The following is a 27,840-nucleotide window of genomic DNA, read 5'->3' on the forward strand; positions in this document are numbered from 1 at the left end:
TAAATGTAGTAAAAACAAGGATAGAAATATTACTCAAATTAACTCATAAAAAAAGGTATGGAAATAACTGTTAATTGCTTGTTTTATTTTCAGATACTAAATTATAGCATAAATTGCAATGCTTAAGTATCATTGCTAGTGGATTTCAGTTTTTTTTTCTTAAGATTTATTTTTTATTTATTTATTTTCTTTTTATTTATTTTTTAACATCTTTATTGGAGTATAATTGCTTTACAATGTTGTGTTAGTTTCTGCTTTATAACAAAGTGAATCAGCTACACATATACATATAACCCCGTATCTCCTCCCTCTTGCATCTCCCTCCCACCCTCCCTATCCCACCCCTCTAGGCGATCACAAAGCACCAAGTTGATCTCCCTGTGCTATGCGGCTGCTTCCCAATAGCTATCTATTTTACATTTGGTAGTCTGTATATGTCCATGCCATTCTCTCACTTCGTCACAGCTTACACTTCCACCTCCCTGTGTCCTCAAGTCCATTCTCTACATCTGTGTCTTTATTCCTGTCCTGCCCCTAGGTTCTTAAGAACTAATTTTTTTTTTGTAGATTCCATATATATGCATTAGCATACACTATTTGTTTTTCTCTTTCTGACTTCACTGTGTATGACAGACTCTAGGTCCATCCACCACACTACAAATAATTTCGTTTCTTTTCATGACTAATATTTCATTGTATATATGTGACACATCTTCTTTATCCATTCATCTGTCCATGAACACTTAGGTTGCTTTCATGACCTGGCTATTGTAAATAGAGCTGCAATGAACGTTGTGGTACACGGCTCTTTTTGAATTATGGTTTTCTCAGGGTATATGCCCAGTAGTGGGATTGCTGGGTCATATGGTAGTTATATTTTTACATTTTAAGGAACCTCCATACTGTTCTCATAGGAGCTGTATCAATTTACATTCCCACCAACAGTGCAAGAGGGCTCCCTTTTCTCCACACCCTCTCCAGCACTTATTGTTTGTAGATTTTTTGATGATGGCCATTCTGACTGGTGTGAGGTGATGCCTCACTGTAGTTTTGATTTGCATTTCTCTAATGATTAGTGATGTTGAGCATCATTTCATGTGTTTGTTGGCAATCTGTATATCTTCTTTGGGGATATGTCTATGTCTAGGTATTCTGCCCATTTTTGGATTGGGTTGTTTCTTTTTTTGGTATTGAGCTGCATGAGCTGCTTGTAAATTTTGGAGATTAATCCTTTGTCAGTTGCTTTATTTGTAAATATTTTCTCCCATTCTGAGGGTTGTCTTTTCGTCTTGTTTATGGTTTCCTTTGCTGTGCAAAAGCTTTGAAGTTTCATTAGGTCCCATTTGTTTATCTTTGTTTTTATTTCCATTTCTCTAGGAGGTGGGTAAAAAAGAACCTTGCTGTGATTTATGTCATAGAGTGTTCTGCCTATGTATTCCTCTAAGAGTTTGATAGTGTCTGGCCTTACATTTAGGTCTTTCATCCATTTTGAGTTTATTTTTGTGTATGGTATTAGGGAGTGTTCTAAATTCATTCTTGTACATGCAGCTGTCTAGTTTTCCCAGCACACCTTATTGAAGAGGCTGTCTTTTCTCCATTGTATATTCTTACCTCCATTATCAAAAAATAAGGTGACTATATGTGCATGGGTTTATCTCTGAGCTTTCTATCCTATTCCATTGATCTATATTTCTGTTTTTGTGCCAGTACCATACTGTCTTGATTACTGTAGCTTTGTAGTAGAGTCTGAAGTCAGGGAGCCTGATTCCTCCAGCTACGTTTTTCTTTCTCAACATTGCTTTGGCTATTCGGGGTCTTCTGTGTTTCCATACAAACTGAAATTTTTTGTTCTAGTTCTGTGAAAAATGACACTGGAGTTTGATAGGGATTGCATTGAATCTGTAGATTGCTTTGGGTAGTAGAGTCATTTTCACAATGTTGATTCTTCCAGTCCAGGAACACAGTATATCTCTCCAGCTGTTTGTATCATCTTTAATTTCTTTCATCAGTGTCTTGTAGTTTTCTGCATACAGGTCTTTTGTCTCCTTAGGTAGGTTTATTCCTAGGTATTTTATTCTTTTTGTTGCAATGGTAAATGGGAGTGTTACCTTAATTTCTCTTTCAGATTTTTCATCATTAGTGTATAGGAATGCAAGAGATTTCTGTGCATTAATTTTGTATCCTGCTACTTTACCAAATTCATTGATTAGCTCTCGTAGTTTTCTGGTAGCATTTTTAGGATTCTCTAGGTATAGTATCATGACATCTGCAGTGACAGCTTTATTTCTTCTTTTCTGAATGGATTCCTTTTATTTCTTTTTCTTGTCTGATTGCTGTGGCTAAAACTTCCAAAACTACATTGAATAACAGTGGTGAGAGTGGACAACCTTCTCTTGTTCCTGATCTTGGAGGAAATAGTTTCAGTTTTTCAGCATTCAGAACGATGTTGGCTGTGGGTTTCTCATATATGGCCTTTATTATGTTGAGGTAAGTTCCCTCTACGCCTTCTTTCTGCAGGGTTTTTATCATAAATGGGTGTTGAATTTTGTCAAAAGCTTTAACTGCATCTATTGAGGTGATCATATGGTTTTTATCCTTCAATTTGTTAATATGGTGTATCACACTGATTGTGGTTTATCACATTTGCGTATAATTGAAGAATCCTTGCATTCCTGGGATAAACCCCACTTGATCATGGTGTATGATCCTTTTAATGTGCTGTTGGATTCTGTTTGTTAGTATTTTGTTGAGGATTTTTGCATCTATGTTCTTCAGTGATATTGGCCTGTAGTTTTCTTTGTGACATCTTTGTCTGATTTTGGTATCAGGGTGATGCTGGCCTTGCAGAATAAGCTGGAAGTGTTACTCTCTCTGCTATATTTTGGAAGAGTTTGGGAAGGATAGGTATTAGATCTTCTCTAAATGTTTGATAAAACTTGCCTGTGAAGCCATCTGGTCCTGGTCTTTTGTTTGTTGGAAGATTTTTAATCACAATTTCAATTTCAGTGCTTGTGATTGATCTGTTTATATTTTCTATTTCTTCCTGGTTCAGTCATGGAAGGATGTGCTTTTCTAAGAATTTGTCCATTTCTTCCAGGTTGTCCATTTTATTGGCCTAGAGTTGCTTGTAGTAATCTCTCATGATCCTTTGTATTTCTGCAGTGTCTGTTGTTACTTCTCCTTTTTCATTTCTAATTCTATTGATTTCAGTCTTCTCCCTTTTTTTCTTGATGAGTCTGGCTAATGGTTTATCAATTTTGTTTACCTCTCAAAGAACCAGCTTTTAGTTTTATTGATCTTCGCTATCGTCTCCTTCCTTTCTTTTTCATTTATTTCTGATCTGATCTCTATGATTTGTTTCCTTCTGCTATCTTTGTGTTTTTTTGGTTCTTCTTTCTCTAATTGCTTTAGGTGTAAGGTTAGTTTGTTCATTTGAGATGTTTCTTGTTTCTTGAGGTATGATTGTATTGTTATGAACTTCCTTCTTAGAACTGCTTTCGCTGCATCCCATAGGTTTCAGGTTGTCATGTTTTCATTGTCATTTGTTTCTAGGTATTTTTTGATTTCCTCTTTGATCTACTCAGTGATCTCTTGGTTGTTAAGTAGTGTATTGTTTAGCTTCCATGTGTTTTTATTTTTTACAGATTTTTTTCCTGTGATTGATATCTAGTCTTATAGTGTTGTGGTCAAAAAAGATACTTGGTATGATTTCAATTTCCTTAAATTTACCAAGGCTTGATTTGTGACCCAAGATATTATCTATACTGGAGAATGATTCATGAGCACTTGAGAAGAATGTGTATTCTGTTGTTTTTGGATGGAATGTCCTATAAATATCAATTAAGTCCATCTTGTTTAATGTATCAGTTAAACCTTGTGTGTCCTTATTTATTTCCATTTTGGATAATCTGTCCATTGGTGAAAGTGGGGTGTTAAAGTCCCCTACTATGATTGTGTTACTGTCAATTTCCCCTTTTATGGATGTTAACATTTGCCTTATGTATTGAGGTGCTCCTATGTTGGGTGCATAAATATTTACAATTTTATATCTTCTTTTTGGATTTATCCCTTGATCATTATGTAGTGTCCTTCTTTGTCTCTTCTAATAGTCTTTATTTTAAAGTCTATTTTGTCTGATATGAGAATTGCTACTCCAGCTCTCTTTTGATTTCCATTTGCATGGAATATCTTTATCCATCTCCTCACTTTCAGTCTGTATGTGTCTCTAAGTCTGAAGTGGATCTCTTGTAGACAGCATATATACAGGTCTTGTTTTTGTGTCCACTCAGCCAGTCTATGTCTTTTAGTTGGAGCGTTTAATCCATTTACATTTAAGGTAGTTATAGATATGTATGTTCCTATTACCATTTTCTTAATTGTTTTGGGTTTGTTATTGTATGTCTTTTCCTTCTCTTGTGTTTCCTGCCTAGAGAAGTTCCTTTTGCAGTTGTTATAAAGCTGGTTTGGTAATGCTGAATTCTCTTAGCTTTTGCTTGTCTGTAAAGGTTTTAATTTCTCTGTCGAATCTGAATGAGATTCTTGCTGGGTAGAGTAATCTTGGTTGTAGTTTTTCCCCTTTCATCACTTTAAATGTGTCCTGCCACTCCCTTCTGGCCTGCAGAGTTTCTGCTGAAAGATCAGCTGTTAAGCTTATGGGCATTCCCTTGTATGTTATTTGTTGTTTTTCCCTTGCTGCTTTTAATATTTTTTCTTTGTATTTAATTTTTGATAGTTTGATTCATATTTGTTTTGGCATGTTTCTCCTTGGATGGGACTCTCTGTGCTTCCTGTAGTTGACTGACTATTTCCTTTCCCATATTAGGGAAGTTTTCAATTATAATCTCTTCAAATATTTTATCAGTCCCTTTCTTTTTCTCTTCTTCTTCTGGGACCCCTATAATTGAAATGTTGGTGAGGTCAATCTTGTCCCAGAGGTCTCTGAGACTGTCCTCAATTCTTTTCATTCTTTTTTCATTATTCTGCTCTGCAGTAGTTATTTCCACTATTTTATCTTTCAGGTCACTTATCCTTTCTTCTGCTTCAGTTATTCTGCTATTGATTCCTTCTAGAGAATTTTTTATTTCATTTATTGTGTTGTTCATCATTGTTTGTTAGCTCTTTAGTTCTTCTAGGTCCTTGTTAAATTTTTCTTGTATTTTCTCCATTCTATTTCAAAGATTTTGGATCATATTTACTCCCATTACTCTGAATTCTTTTTCAGGTAGACTGAGTATTTCCTCTTCATTTGTTTGGTCTGGTGGGTTTTCACCTTGCTCCTTCATCTGCTGTGTATTTCTCTGTGTTCTCATTTTGCTTAACTTACTGTGTTTGGGGTCTCCTTTTCACAGGCTACAGGTTCGCAGTTCCTGTTGTTTTTGGTGTCTGCCTGCAGTGGCTAAGCCTGGTTCAGTGGGTTGTGTAGGCTTCCTGGTGGAGCAGACTGGTGCCTGTGTTCTGGTGGATGAGACTGGATCTTGTCTTTCTGATGGGCAGGACCACATCCGGTGGTGTGTTTTGGGGTGTCTGTGACCTTGTTATGATTTTAGGCAGGGTCTCTACTAATCAGTGGGATTGTGTTCCTGTCTTGCTAGTTGTTTGGCATAGGGTGTCCAGCACTGTAGCTTGCTGGTCGTTGAGTGGAGGTGGGTGTTAGCATTGAGATGGAGATCTCTGGGAGAACTTTCGCCCTTTTTTTTTTTTAACATCTTTATTGGAGTATAATTGCTTTACAATGGTTTGTTAGTTTCTGCTTTAAAACAAAATGAATCAGCTATATATATACATATATCCCCATTTGATGTTTGATATTAAGTGGAGCCGGGTGGTCTCTGGTGGACCAATGTCCTGAACTTGGCTCTCCCACCTCAGAGGCTCAGGCCTGACACCAGGCCTGACACCCGGCTGAGCACCAAGACCCTGTCAGCCACACGGCTCAGAAGAAAGGGGAGAAAGAACGAAAAAATAAATAAATAAAATAAAATAAAATAGTTACTAAAATAAAAAATTATTAAAATTGTTAAAAATAAAAATAATTTAAAAGTAATTTTTAGAAAAAGAAAGAAGAGAGCAACCAAACCAAAAAACAAATCCACCAATGATAATAAGTGTTAAAAACTATAAAAAACAAACAAAAAACGGACAGTCAGAACGCTAGGACAAATGGTAAAAGCAAAGCTATATAGACAAAATCACACAAAGAAACATACACATACACAGTCACAAAAAGATTTAAAAAAAAATTTTTTTTTAAAAGAGAGCAACCAAATCAATAAACAAAACTACCAATGATAATAAACTCTAAATACTAAACTAAGATAAACATAAAACTAGAAACAAATTAGATGCAGAAAGCAAACCCAAGTCTACAGTTGCTCCCAAAGTCCACTGCCTCAATTTTGGGATGATTTGTTGTCTATTCAGGTATTCCAGAGATGCAGAGTACATCAAGTAGATTGTGGAGATTTAATCCGCTGCTCCTGAGGCTGCTGGGAGAGATTTCCTTTTCTCTTCTTTGTTCGCACAGTTCCCGGGGATCAGCTTTGGATTTGGCCCTGCCTCTGCGTGTAGGTCGCCTGAGGGCGTCTGTTCTTTGCTCAGACAGGACAAGGTTAAAGGAGCAGCTGCTTCGGGGGCTCTGGCTCACGCAGGCAGTGGGGAGGGAGGAGTACGGATGCGAGGCGAGCCTGCGGCGGCAGAGGTCAGTGTGACGTTGCACCAGCCTGAGGCGCGCCGTGTGTTCTCCTGGGGAAGTTGTCCCTGGATCACAGTGCCCTGGCAGTGGCGGGCTGCACAGGCTCCTGGGAGGGGAGGTGTGAAGAGTGACCTATGCTTGCACACAGGCTTCTTGCTGGCTGTAGCAGCAGCCTTAGCGTCTAATGCCCGTCTCTGGTGTCTGCGCTGATAGCCGCGGCTTGCGCCTGTTTCTGGAGCTCGTTTAGGCGGCACTTTGAATCCCCTCTCCTCGCTCACCCCAAAGCAATTGTCTCTTGCCTCTTAGGCAGTTTTAGACATTTTCCTGGACTCCCTCCCGGCTAGCTGTGGTGCACTAGCCCCCTTCAGGCTGTGTTCACACAGCCAACCCCAGTCCTCTACCTGGGATCTGACCTCCGAAGCCCAAGCCTCAGCTCCCAGCCCCCACCCACCCTGGCGGGTGAGCAGACAAGCCTCTCGGGCTGGTGAGTGCTGGTCGGCACCGATCCTCTGTGTGGGAATCTCTCTGCTTTGCCCTCTGCACCCCTGTTGCTGCACTCTCCATGGCTCCAAAGCTTCCCCCCTGCAAGCCCTCATCTCCGCCAGTGAAGGGGCTTCCTAGTGTGTGGAAACTTTTCCTCCTTCACAGCTCCCTCCCAGAGGTGCAGGTCCCATCCCTATTCTTTTGCCTCTGTTTTTTCTTTTTTCTTTTGCTCTACCCAGGTACGTGGGGAGTTTCTTGCCTTTTGAGAAGTCTGAAGTCTCTGCCAGCATTAGGTAGGTGTTCTGTAGGAGTTGTTCCACAAGCAGATGTATTTCTGATGTATTTGTGGGGAGGAAGGTGATCTCCACGTCTTACTCCTCCACCACCTTGCAGGTCTCTCGGATTTCAGTTTTAAGAAAGTAATCAAGACATTTGGACAGAGGCATCTTCATTGTTTTCTGTCATTTCACTTACACAATTGGATTCTCTACCTAAGTGGAAGGTATCCTCAAATCAGATAATGTCTATAATGAATGTCTCCTCCTTCTTATATGTCACTTCTTAGAGTGACATATAAGAAGACTTCATTCAGTAACTAATAAATATCAGAGCCCTCTTTAGAGTTTCCTGTTGAATGCTGGCTCTACTCAGACTGAATTTGGGAGACACTGTGAACAGAATAAAAGATAAAGAAGAGAAGGGGAGAATGTGTCTACTGTCCTTAATACAGCCATCTTTATGGCTACCTAGATGCCTGAAGCCCTCAAGAGATGACCCTTTATTCACTCACTCATTGAACAAATATACATTAAATGTTTACTATGTGTCAGGCACTATTCTTGGCACTGAAGATACGAGATGTAAGAAAAAAACACCAGTCAGCCTGGCTGTGTGCTCTTCTCCAGCAGGGTCCAGGTCTCCTGGTAAAGACACAGTGGAGGCAGAGCTGGATTTAACCAGGGCTGCGGTTTAGCCAATGAACACAAGGAAGCCGAAACAAGAGAGACAAGGAACTGGGAGTGAGTGCAAGAGAGTGATTTTAATAATTACCTAGAATTAGGCTTGATATGGAGAGACTAAGGACATGAAAGTGGGGTGAGAAACAGTGAAAAGTGCTCATGTAGATGGCAAGCTTGACCATGACTCTGCTGCCCTATAGTGACTACAGTGACCATCTCCAAAGCCAGGAACCTTAGGCCCCTGAGCATTTTTAAATTTTATTTTGTTTTGAAATAATTATTGACTCCCAGGAAGTTGTAAAAACACCCCTGCGTACACTTTACCTCACTTCTTCCAATGGTGACATCTTTTATAACTGTAATAAAATACTCATGAACATTGTTAGGGTATTGGGTGCCTTGCGATTAGATTAAATTCAGTGAAATAGAGGAGGATGACACAGAAAGAGGCAGCACACACTCAGTGGTATTCATGAACTTGTCCACTCCTTCATTTGTATCCAGTGCACAGACGTTGAGCTCATGAAGGACTTTGGGCCAGACACACTCAGATTCAAAACCAAGCTGCACTTTTCATTGGCTTTGCCATCTTGAGCAGATTATAATGTAGTTTAAGGCCAAAAATGAAAGCTCAATATCATGTGCTGCTTTTTTATGTATGTAACTGATAAAACCAGGAGGGTCTCCAAGGGCCCGACAGCAAGTCTCCCTTTCAGTCTACTTCTGTGAGTAAGGCTGCCTACCCAGACAACACTTTTCATCAAAAGGACTAGGCAGAGGATACTTATCCCTGAGTATCGAGTTTCAGTTCCAAGTCCTAAGAAGTATTCAAGCCAAGTCACATCCTCACCTGGAAACCAGGGGTCACTCCACCCTCCTGATTCTATAAAGCCTGCCCCCCACAGCCCCTGGTTGCTCATTCTGTTCCTGAGCACAAACCTGTGTGACCCTGCATAGCCATACAATGTCTTCCTCCCCTCACTGTGGATATATGCAACTACTGAACTGCTATCAATCTCATCTGTCCACTGTCCAGTGACTTGTATTCAGCCATCCCCATCCCCATAACCCTAGTGCAGGAATCCCTCCCTCACCAACAGGGTGAATAAGAGGTGACCAAAACATATGCATCACCTCTCTTGTCTTTTAATCTATGCAACGTGAATTAAAATCAGATCAATTATCTTGCACAGTCTCTGGAACAAATATTCCCTTACTCTTCCGGAAGATGGGGGCTTCAGATTTCAAGAACCACTTTCTTCACAGCGACTTACCTGTCCTTTCTTTAAACACTTACAGCAATTATAGCATTTATTACTCTAACAATATGTACATTATCTTTTCATGTGTATTCATCCTTACTGCCACTCCCAAAATTGTAAAAGAAAAAAGTATATCTTACACTTCTTTCCTATGCCTCAAAACATTTTATGTGTGTTTGTGACCATAGTAGATGCTCAAGAAATAAAAATAGCATTCACTGAGTGCTTACCAGAGGTCAGGCCCTAAGCTAAGAGTCTTGCTACATCCTTCACGATGAATGAGATAGTGTTTTATTTACCTATTGCTGCATAGCAAACTACCCCAAACATAGTGGGTTAAAGCAACGACAATTTTATTATGTTTCATGATTTTGTGCGTAAGAAATTTAGTCATGACTTGGAGAGGTGAAATTTCTACATCATGTCGATGACAGTCACTTGGTGTTATTTGGCTGCCAGATGTACTTATCTTGAGGATCCAAGATGACCCTGCTTTCACGTCTAGTGCCTCAGTGGAGATGGCTAGAAGGCTGGGCTCATCTGAGACTGTCAACTGCAGTGCTTGGTGCACTCTGGGTAATAAGACTACAGCATGGAGGCATAAAGTTCCAAGAGCAAGTGTTCCCTGAGCAAGATGGAAGCTGCAGGATCTTTATGACCTAGGCTTGGAAGTCACATGGCATCACCTCAGTGTACTCTATTGGTCAAGCAGTCACAAGCCCACCCATTTCAAGGAGAGGGGACACAGACCCAACCTGTTGATGGGAGGTATGTCACAGAATTTTGGGCCAGTTTTAAAGCCACTACAGATATTATCCCAACTCTAAAAAGAAGTAAACTTAGACTAACAGAGGGATTGAAAACTTGCCATACAGCAAGCAGCAGGTCAACTGTAGTGACACCTGGACAGGGTATCCGTCAATCACAGTCCAAGGTAGGGGCCCTGAAGGCACCTGTATTACTTATTTAATTAAGATACTCTGTGTTGAAATCTTTTAATGTTCTTCAAAGAACTTCCAATATATAAAGAGAGAGCTGCTTCCTATAGCCCATGTATTCCTTAGACATACTCCCACAAGTCAGAGCAGATAGTTTACAGTAGAGGGGAGATTTATCACTTTGTCAGAGCTAGGATATGGTTATGACACATTTATAGGAGTGACTGAAATGATTTGGGATGATGTGTCTAAGTCGTGTCACATCACCAAAGATTATGAAGCATCCTAAAAGAAGACTGATTTAGAGGCAATACGGTTAATGTGATTGCTGCTGAAACTTGCTTTGAATTTGCACTACCTGTGCCTTGAAAAGCAAAAAGCTACTATAATCTGACTTTTCCAGAAAATGTTTAATTATCATGTTGAATATTAGTTCATTTAATATATGCCCCTATGGCTAAAGTGTGTGTGTGTGTGTGTGTGTGTGCATGTGCATGTGTGTTTCTCATGGGAGGTGAGACTATTAGAGACAGTATTAGCACATTACTTTGAACACATTACTTTGTACAGAAATGATCCTATCTGTGGGAAATTCTGACAAGGGAAGTGACTTAGAGGGAAGGTGACAAGATGGTAGCGGCAAAAAATGCAAAAGATGGTGGCACAGGGACTTATGTTCCTTACGAGAAATGCGTTGAAGAATCAAGAGGCATAGTAATCAGGCAGGGTGAAGTCGTGAGGAAGCAACAGAACATCCTGCAGGCCAAGGCTGGAATCCCAGACCAGACACTTCACAGCTGGCTGAAATCTGAACCAACTGCCAAATGTATCTGAGCCCCTTTCCTTATATGTAAAGTGGAGGTGGTAACACCAAAGTAAAGTACTGCTGCAAAAATGACAGAGACTGCACTTTCTAGGTACTTAATAAATGCTGTTTGATGATGATGATTAGTAACTCTCAGTTTCCTCTGATCAACTGTAAGTTCCATGAATGGAAGAAACAGGCATTGATTTCCCTGCTGTATCGAGAGCATCTAGCACAGGGCAGGGCGCATATTAAGAATCTCATTGCTATTTGATATATAATGCATGAATGAACGAAAAATTGGGACAGAAGTAGACAACAGCAAAAACTAATGGGGTTAGGGAAGAGATACTGTGGCAGCATCTCTAGGTGAATAAGAACATGGGCTTTGGAAAGAGACCTGGCTTTGAATATCAGCGATGCCCCTTAACAGCTATAAGTTTTTGTGAGGATCATAATCCCTCCCTAATGGGTTGTGGTGATGAAATGAAGAGCTGTATGCGAAGGGCCCTGCACTGGGCATGCACAGAGTATACACTTCAACACTGACTGTTGCTGTTAATGTCATTAATAATCTGGGTTAGTGCACCCTTTCCCATTCCTTGGCTTTCCTGCTCACTGTGAGTCCAGTGGACTTGTGCCAACTAGAATAAGAATTTGGTGAGCCTGCTAGCTTTCATGAGCATTCTGCAGACCTACGGATCTGTGCTATTTTTTTTTTCTGCTTTAAATGTTCTGGATCTAGGTTCATGCTAATTCTGTTGATTGCTTTAATGTCACAGCTAATGTTACTTAACTTAGTGAGGATGCTTAGCACCGCAGGAGAATGGATATAAAGCTCCACACTACAATTATCAAAGCATGCTATTTTAATCCAAAATACAATGATTCACACTTTATTCCACCTCTCCCCAGCAGTTGACACGTATGCTTATTTAATTTTATTTTTTTGTTCTCTGTAATGGCTTGTCTCCATTAATTATACACTAAGCCCATTTCTCCCCAAACTAGCTGCAACATTTCAGTGTTCTCATCACAAAATGTCAAACTCAAAATGTATTCTGTAATTCAAAGATATGAATTATTGCATAGTCCTCTGAGCTCTGTAATGAAATGTGTTTATTGTGTTTCTTATTACACTGAAACTTGGCTTTTTCCATTATCTTTCTTTTTACTGAAAAATTACAAAAGCAATACATGCTCTGGTCTACACATCAACTGCTGAAGCCAAAGAAGGTGTTCTCTCCCAGTATTGTTTTTCTTAAATGCACTCTATAGATTTTAAGAGTTTCATTCAAATGTTAAGTCTGATTCAATCAATACTCTGTCTCTTTTCCTTCCTTAATAAAGACAAAATACTGCAATACTATCTTAAAGGAATATTGTAGGGAATCTTTTTTCTATGAACTTTCTGAAAATAAGTACATGAATAGGATATTTGCAAAAGAAAAACACAAGTGGCCAAGAAACACAAGAAAGAAGTTCACCTTTACTGCGGTAGGGGAGGAAAGATTCCTTTTCCTACTAGCCTCCTAGGTTCTCCAGCTGGGGCTCTATAACTGGCCAGACAAAGACAGATTAACAGGAGAAAAGCATAAAAGTTTATTTAATATAAATTTTACCTGACATGGGAACCTTCATAAGGAAATGAAAACCCAAAGAAATGGTTAAACCTGAGCGTTTTAATACGAGGTCTGATGAAGGAAGTCATGGAAAGATATGATAGGACAAAGAGTTATAAGCTAAGGTAATAAACTGGGAGAAACTTAGCAAGGCTGTGTGTTCACATTCCTATTGGTGTCCCTCATCTTTGGAGATATGGGTATTCATTTCCTCCAGTATAGGGAGGGCACCACTCACAAGAGGGTTTTATGACCTGCTCAGGGGAGAAGGGGAAGGTCAGAGAGTCCTTCCAGGACCTGCAGTTTTCTTATATTCTTTCAGGTTAAGATATTAAGTATGCCATATTTGGGGGCAGTATGTTCTGAACCCCATCACTACCAAATAAATACTAATATAACCAGCATCTATCTATTGCTTCCTGTATACAAGGTCTGTTCTAGGAGCCTTGCATGTATTGATTCTTTTAATTCTCACAACCATCCTATAAAGAGATACCCTTGGGATTCAAGCACAGATAAACTGGAGCCCATGCTACTATGCACAAAGACATGCAAATAAAGCAACATGAAATATTAAATTTCACCTATCAGATTGACCAAAGATTTTTGCTCATATTTCTCAATGTTGATAAAAACATAGTAAAACAAGCTTCCCCATAAAGCAATGTGAAAATACAGATTGATGCATCCTTTGTATAAACTAATTAAGAGCCTGAACAAGTTCATACCCTTTAGTCCATTCATTATACTTCTAGAAGTCTACCCTTAAGAAAATATTAAGAAATGAAACGAAAATCTCATGGTGATTATGGAGATCTTGGTGTCAGACTGCTTGGACTGGATTGTATCCCTACCAGTTGCCAGTGTGTGGTCTTGGAAACTAGCTTCCCTATGTCTCAGTTTCCTCAACTATAAAATGAATGTCATAATAGTACCCATCTCTAAGGCCTGTTGGAAGGATTCATATCCTTAGTACATATAAAGTGGTTAGAAAGGTCCCTAGCACTCAGTTGGTGCCATACAAATGCCAGATTATGAACCAGAGTATACATTGCAGTACTATTTATAACAGAAAAAGAATTGTGAACACCTAAATGCCCTAAAATTTATAAATAGTTAAATACATTGGCTATTTAAAAATATTTCTGAATATCTATTGATAAAATAAGGAAATGTTTATAAAGTAGCATTACATGTAGGGAAAAGAAAACAAAATTTTATAGAGAGTAAATTCCTCAATTACATACATAGATATATTTGTGTGCTTATATGAATAAAATATTTTTGAAAGAAAATGTACCAACAATTTTAAGTACTGAAGATTTTGTTGTTGGTTTAACATAGATATATGCCTATTTCTTTTGTCTTCTACAGGTTCAGCAATACTTCTGACACTGTAAAACTAGTGCACATAATCAAGAGTTCATTTCTCTACCTTCACATTGTAAAGTGAACTTACATAAGTATTTGAGCTAAACTCTGAGACATTCCCCTACACACAGCATCATACTACTGTCTCTGTAGGATAATGTGCAGGCATTTCCCTTCTTCCCTGAGGGGATGAAGAACGAGGTCATCACCTCTGAGTGAGGCAGTCCAATCAGGCACTTTAGACAGAGCTAACTGTTGAGTTCTCTGTTAACCATTTCACCTTGAAAATGATATAGGCCTAAAATCTGGGAGAGGAAGAGAAAGGATAGCGCTCTTCCTCATGTGATTCAGAAAGCCATTGTGGTCTGTACTACAAACTGAAAGATGGGGGAAGAAGGCAGTGCAACGACCAAAATTGGCAATGTATTGATGAAGGAAAATAGGCGATGTGTTACTGGAGCTCGAATTTAACTGTAAAAAAATTTATGCGCTTAAGGATTTAACACAACAGAGTAAATCTGAAGGACAGATGGCAGTGAAGGACAGTGTCATTCATTAAATATCTACTTTATAACTCAAATTTCATGGCATATCATGAAATTTTAATGTCTTCTTATAACACCTCACTTGAATTTGACAGTATTTCGGTTCTTATCACAAGAATGGTTGTCATTTCCTGGCTGAAATACTTATTAAGTTATAAAATTTTCTCCTCAATCTTTGGCAGAGTTATTTCAATTCTAACCTGGCCACCTGTATTTTACATTACTAACAGCATTCTGTAAATATCGCTCAAAGTTTTATATGAAGGTGGGAGAATGCAAATTCTAAAAAGCATATAAACCTGCAAAATGTAACTAAGCCGTCAGGAAAAAAAATTGTTGGCAACATATACAGGAAACTCATTTTGCAATCAACCAGGGTCTTATCAAGGTTCTGTTTGCTCTACATATATTGATGAAGGAGGAATCTCAGAGGTGATCGGGGTTATTTACTAAGTAATCACCCACTGTCCTGTGGTTGAGTACGTGGCTTTAGCTAGAGTTAATAGAAAAGGAACCCCAATGACTCAATAAGAAAGCCTCTATCTACAGATGATGCGAAAAGAAAATACTGCTTTCACTTATCTAAAGTACCAATCAATCCAACACAAAATAAATATTTGGGCAACTGGTTTCTGTTTGTCTTTAGAACATGAAAACTCCGACTTTTCAGTCTTGCCCAGAGAGATGGAAAGAAGACATCTGTGGTTTATAGAAAGAAGCGTGAAAGAGTTTGGTGAACAAAAAGAGGACTGATGTCTCTTCCCCTAGCACTACAGTGAAAGTTAGAATGAAAGACAAAAAGAAAGGGACAACTGCCCAATTGGCCCGGTGGTTGGTAGCAAAGTGGTCCCACATTACCTTGGTAAATCCATCTCTGTCCAGCATCTGGTGATCAGATCTGTAAACTAAAAATCCTGACTTTTTAAAAACAGCACATACAAGTTTTTCTTTTAACAACAGTGATCTATCAAAGAGAATAAAAATTAACTGTAATTCCCAACAGCAAAAAAAACTATTGCTGATCTGATCTACTTCCTCCCAGGCTTTTTCTATGCACAAACCCTTTTAGAGACAACATGCTACCTCAGTGTACTAGGTAGCCTGCATATTTATTTTAGTTAAAATTTAATGTAGTCATTGGATTGTTAAGAGCATGGCCTTTGGAATGAGACAAACCTGGATTAAAATCCAGTAGTTTGGAACAACATACATTAACACTCTCCACAGTTTACTTTCCTCAATCATAAAAACGCAGAAAATCATATTTTCTTGGAGCTCAAGATTCAGTGAAGATTTGGTGAAACAATGTAATTAAAGCACTGAATATAAGATAGATCATATATTAAGCCCTAAATTAATAATAGTTTTTTGAAATTTTATATGTGTTTTAAAATTAGCAATGTAAACAACTTGACTGTTAATTTGTACCAAGTTACTCTTTGGAAACTTGGATTCTGGTACCTCTAGTCAAGAACATTGTTACCCAATGTATACATGGACCAAGGATTGCTGATACACATTTCCTCAGCATTTCCAGGCTCATTAGTTGACAAAAGGAGAAACTCAATCTCAAACCAGTTGGTACTATTAGAAAATAAATTTAAAAACAACCCATCATTTTAAAAACAGATACCAAATAAATACACCTTTATTTACAGATGCCCTACTCACTTACTGTGACCTACAGAGATACAGCATTCACACGGTAGGTAGGGAACCTAGGTTTGAATCCCCCAGGCCAATCACTTAACTTCATTTGATCTCAATTTACTCATCTATAAAATATTAAGTAAAGCTTAGACCGTCTGGCACTAGGTAATTTATAAGTAAAATCAGCATCGTACAGAGCTTTGTGGGATTCACATCCTGAGAAGCACTGACTTAAAGAGTGCCTTACTACCCCCATGAGACTGAGCACTAGGTCTACAAAGATGGCCTTCCTTATCTCCACACTGCCATCCACAGCCTGTCTCTCTCAGTTGCTATGCAGATGGCTGCAACAATTCCAGATATCCCCAACAGACGTAATTCAGTGAAGATGAGGGGCATTTCTTCCCATGAATATCCTTTTATTAGCAAAGAACACCTTTTCCAGAAGCCCTCACCAGACTTCTCTCAGATCCCACTGGCCAGGATTGAGTTGCATTCCTGTGCCAAAACTGGTCACTGACAAGAGGAAAGAGACCACCAAGAGTGACCCAGACTAATAATGGCTCATCCCTAGGCATACGGGAGAGTGGAAAACTTGAACAAATTGAGGTGGGGGTGTCTGCCAGAAAAATGAAGTAGGGGATAGAAGAAGGAGGCAAGGAGAATGGCTGCTATAGGCAACCCACAAAATCTGTCACCAAATTATAATTTCTCAGTGATACCTACCATATGTTAAGCACACACTGTGTACCAGACACTTGCTTTGTGTTGATTATAATTCTCATAATAATCCATTCCAGTCTGGCTTTTGTCCCTATCACTCCAATGCAAGTGCACTTGTTTTGAGTCGCTGTGAACAAACCTAAAGGCCACGTCTCTATCCTCACTTACCTCTCAGCAGCAATAGATACAAATAACCCCTTCCTAGACATAAAACATTGTCTTGTGTTTTTCCATCTGCAAGCTACTCCTTTTCAAACTCTTCAGCTGATTCTTTCTTTTGAATATGACATCTAAATGTTGGAGTGCCCCAGGTCTCCTAATCTCTGTTCATTCTTTCTCCCTGAGCCCTCTTCCGGGCCTATGGCTTTAAATATCAACAAAGCTAATGATTCCCAAATTTATATCTCCAGCCCAGAGCTTTGCCCTGAGCTCTAGTTTGCATATTGTACTTCTTATTTTTAGATACCTCTTTGATATCCCTACTTGGAGCCTAAAATACAACTTAAACTTAACATATGCAGAATGGAACTCTCAGTTTCTTTGCCCAAACCAGTTTCTTCCCAAGTCTTACACCATTTGATTGGTTCTTCCCATCAAACCAAAAACCTAAGACTTATCCCAGACTTCTCTCTTAAACCTGTCAAATTCAATCCATCAGCAAGTTTTGACATTTCTTCCTCTACAATACATCCCCAATCCATCATTTCCATTTCCATTGTTACTTCACTAGTCCTGGCCACCATCATCTCGTACCTAGAATAGCTTCCTAACTGTTCTTCCTGTTACCATGCTTAACATCTACCCCATAGTCCTTTTTTTTTTTTTTTTTTTTGGCTGTGCTGCTTGTGGGATCTTAGTTCCCCAACCAGGGATTGAACCTGGGCCCTCGGCAGTGAAAGCGCCAAGTACTAACCACTGGACCACCAGGGAATTCCCCCATAGCCCATTTTCTACACAGCAGTCAACTTTTTGAAATACAAATCAAACCATGGCATTGCATTTCTTAAAAGTTTCCAATGACTTACAATGCCCTTAGAGACTATCCAAATCCTTACTATGATTGAAATGAATTATGTCGTGATCCGGCCCCTGCCTTCCTCTAGACCCATCTTCTGTCTGTACTTAAAACACTCCACATTTGCACCTACTTTAAGTCCTTTGTACTTCTACTCCCTGTCCATAGAATGCACTTACCCTGACCCCTCACAAGGCTAGTGCCATTTTGTCATTCAGGTCATCCTCAATCTCACGTCCTCAGAGGCACCTTCCCTGATCACTTGGTGTGATGCTGGGCTGCCCCATCAGCCAAGGCATTCTTACCACATTATCCTGATGTGTACCCTACATAACACTTAAGACTATCAGAGCTGTTTAATTACATACTGTTTGTCTTCCCCAGCTAGAAGGCAAGCTTCATGAGGACAGGGACTTTGGGTATCTTATTCAACATTGTATCCCAACATTTAGAATAGTGCCTAGCACAGAGTAGCTGCTCAGCAAATTTCTGGAGTGAATAAATGATGCACTAGAAGGTTAATATTTTTATCCCCAATGCACAGATGCTGAAATTGAGAATCAAAGAGGTTTAAAAAAATTTGTCCGAGGTCCTCTAGCTTGTTGCAGGAAAATCCATATTTTAACGCTTAATGTCATCAAACTTAGCCAGTGTTCCTTCCACTACTTCACTGAGAATTTAAATAACTTGTTTAGAACCAACATTAACATACTTTTCTGACTATGCTGTCATTTTCTTAACGTGATAAAAGTTTGAACATTGCTAAATTGGTAGTAGCAACAACTGATTATAGGAACTGTTAAGAGTTAGGACCTGGAACACTGAGGTTAATAAACCTGTTGAGACAAGAATTCCAGGACTTCAATCAAATGTTATCACTGAGCAAATAGAGGTCAAATGGAATGGTACTGTATGCTGAGGATCATGTGAAATTTTACAAAAACACTATCAAAGCACTATGAAATTTAAGACTTTTTAAACTGGAAGTCCCGACTTGAGCCCAAATTATTGGAATGTTTTTCTTGTTTATAAATGATACTTTGATTTTATAAAGCATATTCTTTATCTCCTTATGTCTATAAAGCTTCCTTTTATTCCTTCCAAGACGGGGGGAGGGGAGGGGGCAGGTTACAAAAGTCTAGTCCATCAAAGCGCATATTTACTGCCCACATTTGCCACAGCTGAGGGCCATGACTGCTCTGAGGCCAAAAAGCCTGTTGTAACTTATGATCCTTTCAAGTCTTAAAAAGAAATATCAGTTGAATTCAGTGCAAATCTGAGAGTCCAGAAGCACATCCATTGTTGCCTTCAAGATCAGAAAGAACCTTGGGGAAAATTAAAATTCACTGGCAACGCTGACATATCAGAAGGAAGCTAATAATGTCGGGATGCACTGCTAGTCAACAGTCTTCTGGGTTTCCTTAAGTTGTTACAAAACATATTACTGTCCGTCACTCAGCTGGGCATTAGAGAGCCACATGATCGAACTGGCTCTGCTCCCAGTGATTGATTCAAACGTGGATTTCATTGGATATCAAAATGCTCAGCATGGTCCGAAGCTCTGGTTCCCAATGAAAGGAAGGTCGACATTGGATTTGCCACAGTGCTTCACTCTTCACCTCCTTGGGTGCCTCCAAACATTTGATGTGGCAGCGCTGAGTTTTCCAAACATTCAGCTTTATAAACATCGTGCATCTCCTTTTGTGTGTCATCAGGGTTTTTTTTAATTTTTATTGGAATATAGTTACTTTACAGTGTTGTGTTAGTTTCTGCTGTACAGTAAATTGAATCAGTTATGTGTGTACATATCCCCTTTTTTGGATTTCCTTCCCAGATCACTGAGTAGAGCTCCCTGTGCTATACAGTAGGTTCTCATTAGTTATCTATTTTATATACAGTGTTGTATATATCTAATTTTTTTAACATCTTTATTGGAGTATAATTGCTTTACAATGGTGTGTTAGTTTTAGTTTCTGCTTTATAACAAAGTGAATCAGTTATACATATACATATGTTCCTATATCTCTTCCCTCTTGCGTCTCCCTCCCTCCCACCCTCCCTATCCCACCCCTCTAGGTGGTCACAAGCCACAGAGCTGATCTCCATGTGCCATGCGGCTGCTTCCCACTAGCTATCTATTTTACGTTTGGTAGTATATATATGTCCATGCCACTCTCTCACTTTGTCACAGCTTACCCTTCCCCCTCCCCATATCCTCAAGTCCATGCTCTAGTAGGTCTGTGTCTTTATTCCCGTCTTACCCCTAGGTTCTTTATGACCTTTGTCATCAGGTTTTAATACCAAATGAGAAATGCTTTCTTCTGGGACTCGGAGCCATCATGCTATGAATGGCTGGGGTGCAGTATGCAGGGTTGTGGCTGCAGTACTCAGAAACTGCCACGTGGCAGACAAGCGGCTCTGTCACCTGGGCCCTGTGACAGCTTCTGAAATCAAAGCCCTCTGATCAGATCAATCTCCTTCAGTATTAAAAAACAGATCTGTAAATGGGACCGCAGAGTCTCAGGGATGTGTGTATCTAGACATATACACATATATACAGATACATATAAATATGCATTTATACATAGAAGCCTTTTAGCTAACAAGACTTGAGAAACTCCCAATTCCACCTACCCCATAACATCCAAATACTTCTCTCACTTTGCTTGTTCTCTCTTCTGATCTAGTAATTGGAGTTTCTCGCAGGGAGCTCAAAACAAAGGAAAGGTCTCACCTCTGGAAGCCTACAGCTGCATTTACACATGAACAGAGTCTGGGATATCTCAAAAGTTCAGATCCTTCAGCAGATTAGGTCGGAAAAGGTATTAGTGAAAAGTACTTCTGTGTACTTAACATTTGAGCCACACAATTGTTTTTTCACGTTCATGTTGAAGCAATGTTTTTTTCTTTTTCTTAGTCTTTCTTTTTTGTTGCTGTTAACATGAAAAGGGAAGTGCCAAGCATGTCCAGATAAATTGCACAGTTCACTCCCATCTCTCCACTCTCTCTGGGTCCCAGCCTACCTCTTTATTCACCTTGACCTGAGTACCTTTATTCTTGCTGAAAGAGGCAGCTGAGGTAGAAATGCTAATTTATCTGTGCATCATCACTCTGAAAACTAAAAAAGGAACCAAATTATCCAGAACGTTATAACATAAAAAGGAACCACTATAAATTTATTTGTCCAAATAAAACTTTGCTCTACTTTTTTTCACTCTTTATGTCTTTTCACTCATCTTCAAAAAATGGCCAAGGGTTACAGTTTGTGATAACAGGTCTTGGACGTCAGGAAGGCACCCTTAAACTATGATCACAACCATATATATTTACACACACACACACACACACACACACACAGGTCATTCATTCAAATCTTAAGAAGAAAACCAGATAAGCAACGAGGATTTATTGTATAACACAGGGAACAATATTCAATATCTTGTAATAACCTATAATGGAAAATAATCTGAATATATATGTATGTATATAAGTGAATCACTTTGCTGTGCACCTCAAACTAACACAGTATTGTAAATCAATTATATTTCAAGAATAAAAAAAGAAGAAGAAAACCAAAAGTCAAGATAAATCAGGCCCTGATTGGTACCATGTTCAAATATCAGTGTCATGGGCTTATTAGGACAGAATCATCAAAACAAAGAGTGGGGTCAAGCAAGCCAATGGCATTTTCTTCTATACCAACCAATCACAGGGATGCTGTGAACAGTCTCTGTATGGCTGTAAGGAGAGTTCACAGCTGGTCTGGCAAGCACAGCCTAGAGCCCAGAGCAGGTAACACATTTGCTCTTGGTCCAAAAAAGGATGCTTGAGGAAAGAAGCCAGTTCAAGAACTTAGTAGCTCTTTCCACTCCAAGCTCAGTCTTTCCTGTCTGAGCCAAGACCAGCACCCCTATTAGTCTATGAGATTTCCTTAAAAATGAATAAATAAATTTAATAAATAAATAAAAATAAAAGAAACAAAAACACCGCTTCAGGATAGGGTCAAGTGTAGGGAACCATGGAGTATTTCATTATGAGAGGTAATCTTCATTCAAGTCAAGCTGGGTCTGAAACTTTATGGTAATAGCCAAGAGCTCACTGATTTAAATAATTCTTTGGTAGGTTAATTGGTTTGATTCCTTTTTCTGCTTCTGTTAGGGGCTTAGGCTCTGTAGTAAGTGTTTTAACATGAGTTCTAGAGTGAGTTCTCTTACATTCTAAGTTCTACCACTTGAACATATTACTTAACCTGTCTAATCCTGTTTTCTTATCTCTCAAGTGGGAATACTAACAAGATTTACTTCACATGTTTGCTGGAAGAATTCATAAAATAATCCATGTGAGAAGTCTGGCACACAATAAGCCCTCGATAAATGTCAGCCATCATCCTTCTTCATCATCATCATCAATAATATTCTCATTCTCTCTGTAACAATGAAGAAACTAACTTTCTCCCTGGTTAAGGCCAATAGTGGCCTGCATACCAGAGGACTTTGGTGAATCTGTCAGTATCGATACCTTTCTCTCCTTTACCTTCCACCTCTCTCCTTCTTTAATGGATTTTCCAGCAGCATTTAATCATGTTTACTATTGTGCCTTCTTTTACAAAGGCCCACCTGATTTCACATCTTCTAGTTAACTGCTTTTCCCTCCATGCTTGAAAAAAATCGTGAAAGTTATCTGCACGTGTGGTCCAACTTCCAACTTCCATTCTCATTGCAGCCCACTCGATTATGGCTTCAGCCCCTACAAGTACCTTCAGTTTTGACAACACCCATGGACACTTTTCAAACCTCATAGAACTAGAACTATTAACCTCGTATAACTAGAACTATTCAATATAGTTTACTACCCACTTCTCGAAACATGCTGAGGTTTTTTCCCCTTTCTGTAACATGGTCCCCTATTCTTTGTTAAGTATTAGGTTTCCTCTCTGTTCAGAACCCAGCCTCTTTGGTTCTCATGTGCATTCTCCCCATCAGTGATCACATCCAACCCCATTGCTCTTCATATCTCCAGCCAAAATCTCTCCCCTTGACTTCCCTTGAAGTCTTCCAAGCACCTAGATTTACCACGCCTAAAATGAACTCCTGCCATTTACATACACACCCCAAATATTCTCCTCCTCGAGTCATTGCAGTTCCATAAGCTACACATCCATCTACTTGCTTGTTCAAAAGAATGTCATTCATGAACTTCTCATCCCTTATCTAATCCATTATCCTTTCCTATGAATTGTCCCTCTTAAATACTGGTCCTCAATCAGGGAGATTTTGCCCTCCAAGGGATGTTTGGCAAAGGGATACCTGCTTTGTCTGTAGACATTTTTGGTTTTCACAATGGGGGTGGAGGGAGGGTGGGGATCAGAGAGTGCTCCTGGCAGATGAATAGGCCAGGGATACTGCTAAATATCCTACAATGAACAAGAAGCTCCAACAAAGAATCACGTAGCTCAAAATGTCAATAGGGTTAAGGTTTAAAACTCTGCCCTTAATTATGTCATGAATGTGTCCAATTCTCTCAGTCTCTATTGCCAGTACCTTGGTCCAATGCATGACCCTCTCTGGCTTTCTTCCTTCCGTGATCTCCCAAGTAGTTTCTCACCTCCTTCACTCTGGGCCCCTACCCGCTCAATCTTTTCTCGGAAAAGATTACTTTTCAGACTAATCTTTATAAAATATAAATCTGAACCTGTCAGAACCCTACCACCACCATAACACCCTTCAGTGGTTTCTCCGCTGCACCTAGAATAACAGCCCAACTTCTAATCAAGTCCTGGGTCCTTGCCCACCTTTCCAACTTCACCAAGCACATCACTCTCCCATCACTCAATCTGCCTAAAGCAAACCATGCTTCTTTCTCTTCCTTAACACACCAGGCCCTCTGCTTCCTCAGGACCTTTGCCTACACTTTTCTTCCTCCCACTCTTTGCCTGTCCAAGCCCTATTCAACGTTCTCATGCTCATGTAAACATCACTTCACATTAAGCCTCTCCTCTAAAGCTCCATGATTCTCTGATGGCACTCCTTCTTTCCATTCATGATGCTTGGAACAACTTATATTTTTTTGCATTTTTTAAAACGTTTTATCTTTTATTGGAGTATAGCCGATTAACAATATTATGATAGTTTCAGGTGCACAGCAATGTGACTCAGACATACATATACATGTATCCGTTCTCCCCCAAACTCCCCTCCTATCCAGGCTGCTATAATTATATTTTTGTGTGTTTATTATTTAGTGTCTGTCTCCCTGTATAGACTATAAGTGCTTTAAGGTCAGGGAACAAAAGAATGAGAGGAACTGTAAAAACTCTGGGATCCTGGGATATGTGGTCTGAGCAGTTTAGACACAAGGATAGAGGGATTAAAGCAATCTTCATTTTTTTCCTTCACACTTCTGTTTAGGTCTCATGCTATTTTCAGTGAGTTCGTAAGCTTTATCATGGGAGAACAGCACATCTCCCAGTGACTTCTGACAGTGGAGGTTCATATGGAATGTATCTAATCTAAACCTCACCCACATCTTTCCATCTCTAATTGAAGTATCCTCAACTCCTCTCTCCTACCACAGTGATGGGCATCTTTAAAGCAGTAGCGTGATGGCTTGTACAAACACTCAAAAACTATTTCTCCCCCTCCTCATTCTCAGCTTGTCCCATATTTCATTGAGAACGAAGAAACGACCACAATGAAATTCCATTCGTTTTCCAACAAATCTACCTGCTACCTGCATCTCTACCTACCCTGCCTTCTCTATTGTTACAGTGAACAAACTCTTCCTGCCAATGGCAAGGCCAGCTCTTCTGAATCCCATTCCTGATTGCCTTCTCAAAGACCCTGGTAACCATGACCTCTTTCTGCTGGATCATTCTCAAACATGCTCTGCTATTCCCTTCCTTTAAAAGGAAAACACACACGCGTGCGCGCGCAAGCACACACAAGAAACCCTCACCTAAATGTATGTTCCATTTGCAGCAAACTCATGAGATTTCTCTATAGTTGCTAACACCTTTTTCTCACCTTTCATTCTCTCCTCCACTTACTATTATCAAAGTCAATAACATTCTCCATCTTACCAAACCCAATGGACTTCTGGGTCATCACTTGGATGAATTCTCAGGAGTATTTGGCATAGTTGCCTATTCTCTTATTCTTAAAGCACTTTCCTCTCTTAGGGTCTGGATCATAACATTCTTCTTGTTCTCTTTTACCTCACTGGATGCTCCTTCTCAGTTTATTCTGCAAGATCCTCTTTTTCTGCTCAACTTTTAAATACTGGAGTTCCCAAGGGAGGGTTTGGTACCCAGGCTGTCCTCTCCAGCCTATCTGCAGTCTCTCCATAGGTTATATCATTTATTCAGATGGCTTTAAATACCACATATATGCTCTCAACTCCGTGGAGTCCAGACTTGTATATCCAACTGCTTTCTTGACAACACCATCAGAATGTTTAATTTGTATCTCAGAAAAAAACTCTTTTACAGATGAAGAAAATAAACTTACAGTTACGGGGGGCGGGATAAACTGGAAGATTGGGACTGACATATACACACTATTATATATAAAATAGATAACTAATAAGGACCTATTGTATAGCACAAGGAACTCTACTCAATACTCTGTAATGACTTATATGGGAAAAAAATCTGAAAAAGAGTGGATATATGTATATGTATAACTGATTCACTTTGCTGTACACCCAAAATTAACACAACACTGTAAATCAACTATACCCCAATAGAATTTTTTTTTAAAAACCCAAAACTCTGGCTCTCTCCATCCCAAATGTGTTCTTCCTCCAATCTTCCCACCTCAGTAAATTGTTCCACCATTCACCTAACGGCTCATTCCAAAACCTAGAAGCTATCTTTTATTCCTTTCTTTCACTCATGTCCCATATCCAATCCAAGAGCAGCCCTGTCAAACTACCCCTTCAAAATCTACCCCAAATGTGTCCATTTTTTACCATCTTCATTGCTGCCACCTTAGTCCAAGCCAGTATTATCTCCCATCTGGACCATAAAATAATTTCCTCTCCACAATCCATTCTGTACCATTCTGTACATAGCAGAGTTCTGTTTGTTTTTTTACTTGAATTTGATCCTGCCATTTTCCTGAAAATAAGTGAAAGTGTTGGTGTAATGGTGAGCAGTGGTCACATTCTGAATACATTTTAAAGGCATAGATGGCAGGACTGCTATTGGATAGGAAGTGCTTCCCATTACCCTTAGAATAATATCCAAGCTCTTGGTCAGGGTTCAAAATCCCTGAATGAACTGGCTTCTATCCAGCTCTTCAATCTTATTCCATACTGCTCTCTCCCTCCATCACCCAGTTCAGTCCACACTGACCCTAGTTCTCTTCAGGAAAATGCAAGCCTTTGAGCCTCTATATTTGCTCTTCTTTCCACTTGGGAAGCTCTGTCTCCAAATCTTTGCATACCACTCTGGCGTTGGCTCAGATGTGATTTTGCATAAGCCTTTCCTTTGCCACCCAAGCAGAAGTAGGTCCCCAGTCAGTGACATCTCACACTGTTAGTATGTTTATAGAACTTATTTTTGCTTCATACTTTGTTAATTTTTGTCTCCTTGTTAATAATGGGGGAAGAACTTGACTTAACTTGTTCCCTGCAGAATTTAGTAAGCTCTTCTCTAGGATTGGCAATAAATTTAAAATGTCAGCTTTTCTTTTGCTGAAATGCGTTGAGGGAGCCATGAACAATCCAAAGTACTTTGTGTTCTCTGTCAAGTGAAAGGACAAGTATGTACTGCCTCCTGTAGCACAATTTCTCAAATGCCAATGTGAAAAATATCCTTTTTTTAAAATTTCATTTGAAGTTAATTAACAACAAGGCCCCCAGTCAAAGTCCAGCAGAGAAATCACCTGAGACTGTGTCTTTTGTCACAGCATTGAGAATGTGCCAAAGATGAAAAGTTCTTCTCTGAGTCTCAATGCTCCCTGGACATGTCAGGACTACTAAGTCAAATCAGCACATTACCAAAGTGAAAGTACAATCATGGTGTCCTAGTCCAGAACAGATGGCAAAGAGCATGGGCTATTGGGTTCCTCTACACAGTCTGAAAGCAATATAGAAGTATGGGTTACAGGAACTAATGCACAAACAAAATGCATAGGTTTATGAAACCCTGGGGACAGAATGCTTTTTCTTACTGGGTGGGTGTGAGAGGTAGAAAACTGCAGCCTGGGGCTAATGAGAGCCAAAACCACTCATAAGAGAAGAAACCCTTCCAGGCCAGTTCTCGCATCTCTCTACATTAGTCTGGGATGATCAAAGCCTGGCCTTCCACTATAGAAATCAGCAACATGAGTTCCAGTCGCCCTGGTGAAAGCATTGCAAAATCTCTGCTGGGCGAAGAGTAGATGAAAATATGTGAGTTACCTGGACGAACTGGAAAATCTACTCCTCCAACACCTCTTCCCTCAAACTCCTAAACTGCTAGCTTCCAACCTAAAAAGATACCATGTTTTTCCAAAGCTAGTTCTTCTCTTTGTTGTTTTTTTTAATAATTTTTATTGTATTTATTTTATTTTTTAAGAATATATATATATATTGTGTGTGTGTGTGTGTGTGTGTGTGTGTGTGTGTGGTATGCGGGCCTCTCACTGTTGTGGCCTCTCCCGTTGCGGAGCACAGGCTCCAGACGTGCAGGCTCAGCAGCCATGGCTCACGGGCCTAGCCGCTCGGCGGCATGTGTGATCTTCCTGGACCGGGGCACGAACCCGTGTCCCCTGCATCGGCAGGCGGACTCTCAA

The 27,840-nt window shown here is 39.6% G+C and overlaps 1 protein-coding gene across 2 annotated transcripts in view; it reads right to left on the reverse strand.

The window, feature by feature from the left end:
• The window catches only part of GRXCR1 (glutaredoxin and cysteine rich domain containing 1), a gene marked incomplete at its 5' end in the record, with an annotated part of 342,040 nt that overhangs the window by 193,319 nt on the left and 120,881 nt on the right, over positions 1-27,840 (reverse strand). Inside the window, one exon of one of the 2 annotated variants that reach the window (XR_014015186.1) lies at positions 4,251-7,665. The exons of the other annotated variant lie outside the window; for it this stretch is intronic. Of the gene's footprint in view, positions 1-4,250; positions 7,666-27,840 lie in introns of those variants that run through there. 2 annotated transcript variants of the gene reach the window in all.

The sequence above is a fragment of the Mesoplodon bidens genome (genome assembly GCF_964165515.1).
Source record: "Mesoplodon bidens genome assembly, chromosome: 1".
NCBI classification, from domain to species: Eukaryota; Metazoa; Chordata; class Mammalia; order Artiodactyla; family Ziphiidae; genus Mesoplodon; species Mesoplodon bidens.